The sequence below is a fragment of the Dermacentor andersoni genome, chromosome 2 (genome assembly GCF_023375885.2).
Source record: "Dermacentor andersoni chromosome 2, qqDerAnde1_hic_scaffold, whole genome shotgun sequence".
In the NCBI taxonomy this organism is placed as follows: Eukaryota; Metazoa; Arthropoda; class Arachnida; order Ixodida; family Ixodidae; genus Dermacentor; species Dermacentor andersoni.
Window position 1 is genome coordinate 108974124 of NC_092815.1, and position 5451 is coordinate 108979574.

Below are 5451 nucleotides of genomic sequence, written 5' to 3' on the forward strand. Positions count from 1 at the left end.
ACAATTCCAACATTTAGGCAACGTTTATGTCAGACATGGGAGTTGCTGCAAAGTGGTGGGTGGGAAAGCAAAAGAAAAAACAAGAAAATGGATTGGTAAAGCAATATTTTTCCCTCTTGCATCGACTACATGAAAAAATAGTTTAGAGTTGACAGGATCAGAAAAGTTAGAACTAACGTTGTGCCTTGCATGCTAAAGAAGTTGCATAACAATGCTTACATTCCGGCATAATACGTCTTAATTTGTTCGTATTTAAGAAATACACGGAACGACGTTTGACGTAATATTGGTGTGCACGGTGACGGAAAACACGCACATGGGTGAACAACGGCTGTTTGGATCGACTTACCTCAGAGCCCTGCATTCTTCGCTCGAACTAAAGTCGATGTTAGGAACGGTGCCGTGGACGTCCCCCGTCAGGATGGCCGAGTGGTCTAAGGCGCCAGATTTAAGCTCTGGTCCTCGTAAGAGGTCGTGGGTTCGAACCCCACTCCTGACAACTCTTCCGATCTTTTTTTTCTTTGATTGTATACGTCTTGTCACGGCAGGATACTTTGTATTTTGCAATCCGAGACTCCCAGTGTTTCATCTGTGGATGATGCTGCCAACTTTTGTTAGAATTAGCAATAAGATGGTAACATTGGTGACATATGTACAGGGTGTTTAAGATAACTTTAGCCAGAGTTTAAAAATATGCCGATGCACTCTAAGACGACACAACCACATGCACGTTGCTCACTTTTGCATGCATTGTGCTATTTCTTGTATTTTGCTTAATTAGGTGATTAGTCAATATTAATTAAACAACTTGTGAAGCAACGAAGTTAGGCAAAAGAATTCAATTGGAAAGTTGTAGAGCGCCTTCCAAAACAGTTTCCAAGACAGTTTCTAACTTTCTATCTATTAAGTATTGGTTTTCCAGCTTACTACGGATGCCCGCGAAATACAAAAAATAATACCACGTGACATAGCCGCTTGCGCGCCGTGATTTTAGGGCTCCCAAACTGTCCGCGTACAAACGAACATAGCATCTAGCAGGGCGTACTGCCGCATAAAAGGCGACAGGGCAGTGCAGGCTTTGGCTGTGCCATTTATTTAGCGATGTGCTTTCCTCGTTCATGATAGCGACAAGCAGATGCAGTGGCAGCGCACCCGGCTAAATGCTGCACTCTACACTCTAAAAACAGTTGCACCCTTTGAGGTGTATATTTGCCACACAACAATAATCGTCCTTTGTCTTGTCCACATTTCCTTTCTTTAACGCGGCGAGCCCGGTACTTTCCAGTAACGAACGACATGCGCGTTATCAGCATGACATAGCATTCCCGACAAGAAAGTAACGAGCGCAGCGTTTTCAAGAAAGGAAATACGGGCAAGACAGATGACGATTACGGTTGTGTGGCAAATATGCACTCCAAAGGGTGTAAACTTTTCTTAGAGTGTAAGAAAAGTTTACACCTTTTCAGTCGTATCTTTCCACACAACAATACTCGTCATCTGCCTTGGTTGCGTTTCCTTTTTTGAAAACGCCGCGCCCGCTACTTTCCTGTCGGGAATGCTATGTCATGCGGACAACGCGCATGCCGTTAGTTACTGGGAAGTACCGGGCTCAGAGTTAAAGAAAGGAAATGCGGACAAAACAGATGACGTTTATTGTTGTGTGGCAAACATACACCCCAAAGGGCGTAATTTAGTTTTACACCCCAAGAAAAGTTTACACCCTTTGAAGTGTATATTTGCCACACTACAATAATCGTCATCTGTCTTGCCCGCATTTCCTTTCTTGAAAACGCTGTGCTCGTTACTTTCCTGTCGGGAATGCTGTGTCATGCTGATAACGCGCATGCCGTTCGTTAATGTGAAGTACCGGGCTCGCCGCGTTAAGGAAAGGAAATACGGACAAGACAGATGACGATTATCGTTGTGTGGCAAATATACACCTCAAAGGGTGCAACTATTTTTAGAGTGTAGAGTGTATGTTTGTTTTGCGCGGAACGCTTGCGAACAGTGCAATCACGACGTGCAAGCGGGCATGTCATGTGCTGTTTCCTTGTGTCGATTCCAGCTAGCGCTTACGAATTTCTTAATCTCATCACCCCCCTTAATCTTCTGCCATCCTCGACTGCGCTTCCCTTTTCTTGGCACCCATTCTGTAATCCTAATGGTCCACCGGCTATCTAACCTAAGCATTACGTGACCTGCCCAGCTCCATCTCTTTCTCGTAACATCAATTAGAATATCGGCTATCCCCGTTTGCTCTCTGATACATACCGCTTTCTTTCTGTCTCTTAACGTTACGCCTAGCATTCTTCGTTCCATCGCTCTTTGCGCGGCCCTTAACTTCTTTTCAAGCTTCTTTGGCAGTCTCCAACTTTCTATCCCATATGTCAGCACCGGTAGAATGCACTGATTGTACACCTTACTTTTTAATGATAATGGTAAGCTTTCAGTCAGGAGCGGACAATGTCTGCCGATTGCGCTCCATCCCATTTTTTATTCTTCTGTAAATTTCCTTCCCATGATCAAGGTCCCCCGTGAGTAATTGGCCTAGGTAAACGTACTCCTTCACAGACTCTAGAGGCTGATTGGCGATCCTGAACTATCGTTCCCTTGCCTAGATATTGACCATTATATTTGACTTCTGCATATTAATCATCAACCCAACTCTTATACTATCTCTGTTAAGGTCCTCAATCATCTGCTTAACTCGTCCCCAGCGTTGCTGAAACGGACAATGTCATCTGCAAATCGAAGGTTGCTGAGATATTCGCCGTTGATCCTTACTCCCAAGCCTGCCCAGTTTAATATCTTGAATACTCCTACCAAGCATGCAGTGAATTGCATTGGAGATTGTGTCTCCTTGTCTGACCCCTTCCTTTAAAGGTATCTTCCTACTTTTCTTTTGGAGAACTTAGGTAGCTGTGGTATCTCTGCACATACTTTCCAAGATATTTACGTAAGCGCCCTGCACTCGTTAATTACGTAATGCCTCTATGACTGCTGGTATCTGTACTGAATGAAATGCCTTTTCGTAATCTATGAAAGACCCGCCGTAGTTGCTTAGTGGCTATGGTGTTGGGCTGCTAAGCACGAGGTCGCGGGATCGAATCCCGGCCACGGCGGCCGCATTTCGATGGGGGCGAAATGCGAAAACACCCGTGTACTTAGATTTAGGTGCACGTTAAAGAACCCCAGGTGGTCGAAATTTCCGGAGTCCCCCACTACGGCGTGCCTCATAATCAGAAAGTGGTTTTGGCACGTAAAACCCCATAATTTAATTTTTTTTAATCTATGAAAGCCAAAATGCAGTACTAAAGCTTTTTTTTAGTCTTACCTTCCCCAGACATTTGCCGAATGAAACCGCCTCCTTCCCGATATTGCAGCCATTCAAGATAATCAACGATTTCGGGATGCACTAACAACCTTTGTTTACTTTAGAGAATGTTGCATTTGTGTTTTAACAAAATTCGCTGTATTTTATTGATTGTCTTTGTATCCTATGTTACCCACTCCCCCGATAATGTCTTTGGCTCTGAGGGTATATTAAGTAAATAAATAAATAAATAAATAAATAAATAAATAAATAAATAAATAGAGGCTGATTGTACTCTGCGGGTTTCTCGATTACCTAATTGATGACATGGATGTGATCCATTGTAGAGTATCTTTTCCTGATACTTTTCTGTTCCCTTGGTTGACTCAAGTTCAGTGTTGCCCTTATTCTATCGATATTACCTTGGCGAACTTTTTATAGAATACTGGAAGCAAGCTAATGGCCTTATAATTTTTCAGATCTTTAACGTCTCTCTTTCTGCGGATTACTATAATGTTTACATTCTTCCAGTTCTCTAGGACCCTTGAAGTCGATAGACAGATCGTATGAAGGGTCGCTAGTTTCTCAAGCATTATATCTCCTCCATCCTTAATTCAATTGATTGGTTGTCCATCTTCTCCTGCCGCTTTTCCCCGTTTCATGTCTTGTAAGGCCCTTCTAACTTCTTCGCTAGTTATAGAAGGAGCCTCTGTAGCCTGTTCATTACTACTTCAAATGGAGGTTTCGTGGCTGCTTTGGGTAGTGTACAGGTCAGTGTAGAATTATTCCACTGCTTTTATTTTACCTTCGAGATTGCTGATGATATTACCCTGCTTATTTTTCACTGCATACATTTTGCTTTGTCTGACGCCAAGTTTCCTTCTCACTGATTTCAGGCTGCGTCCATATTTTACTGCTTCTTCAGTCTTTCTCACGTTATAATTCCGAATATCGCTCATTTTCTCTTTGTTGATTAATTTTGACAGTTACACGAATTCTATCTGAACTTTTGAGTTGGACACTTTCATTCTTTGTCGTTTCTTTATTATGTCCTTTGTTACATGGGAGAGCTTATCTACTGGTTCCCTTGCGCCTTACCTCCCACTTCAACTGCTGCTTTTGAACTAGCCTAGTTACGGTTTCCTTCATTGCCTCTATATCTTCTTCATCTCTCTATTCGAAGGCTGCATATTTGTTCGCAAGTGCCAACCTGAACTGGTATGCTTTTTCCCTTATTGTGTCTAAGTTAGCCTGTTTCTTCTGGACCAATGTTACTCTCTCTCTCTCTTCAAATTGAGGTGAATCCTAGCTCTCACTAACCTATGATCACTGCACATTGCCCTAGGTAACACTTCTACGTCCTGCACTATGCAGGGATCGATAGAGAGAATGAAATCAATTTCATTTCTTGTTTGATGATTAAGGCTTTTCCAGGTGCACTTTTTTTCCAACGCTTCCTGAAGAAGATGTTTATTATTCGCAGCTTATTCCTTTCCGCGAATTCTACCAGCATCTCTCCTCGAGTGTTCCTAGAATACACGCCGTAGCTGCGAATTGCTTGTTCACTAGCCTGCTTTTCCCCAATTCTGCATTGAAGTCGCCCATGACTACAGCATACTTAGATTCCTTTTTTCGCTTCGCTAATTCAACATCTTCGTAAAACTGCTATATTTCTTCATCATCGTGACGGGAGGTTGGAGCGTAGCTTTGCGCTACCTTTATTTTACACCTCCTATGCAGCTTTATTACGACTACTGCTACCCTCTGAATAATGCTGTAAAATTAGTCAATGTTGCCCGCTATGTTCTTATGGATTAGGAATCCTACTCCGAATTGCTTCTTATCTGGTAGTCCGCTATAGCAGATGACGTAGCGATTTGTCAGCACTGTATAAGCCTCACCAGTTCTTCTAACCTCACTAAGGCCAATGTTATCCTCAAGAAATGTCTGATAGTTCCTCAAAGAGTCCTGCTAGGCAAGCTTCACTCGAGAGGGTTCGGGTGTTAAACGTTGGAAGGGTCCGTTTCCATTGGAAGCCTGTCCGTGTCCAGAGATTTTTAGCACCTTCTGCCGCGTTACAGGCCTGCGCCGCCTTGGTCAGATGCTCCGCAGCTGCTGGGGACTGAGGGCCATTGGTT

At 43.2% G+C, this 5451-nt stretch overlaps 1 non-coding gene across 1 annotated transcript; it reads left to right on the forward strand.

Annotated features, from left to right (window-relative positions):
* The first annotated feature begins 415 nt into the window (after positions 1-415).
* Positions 416-499, forward strand: TRNAL-UAA (transfer RNA leucine (anticodon UAA)). The gene has a single exon. It is a non-coding gene; the product is annotated as a tRNA-Leu (tRNA).
* The last annotated feature ends 4952 nt before the right edge of the window (positions 500-5451 follow it).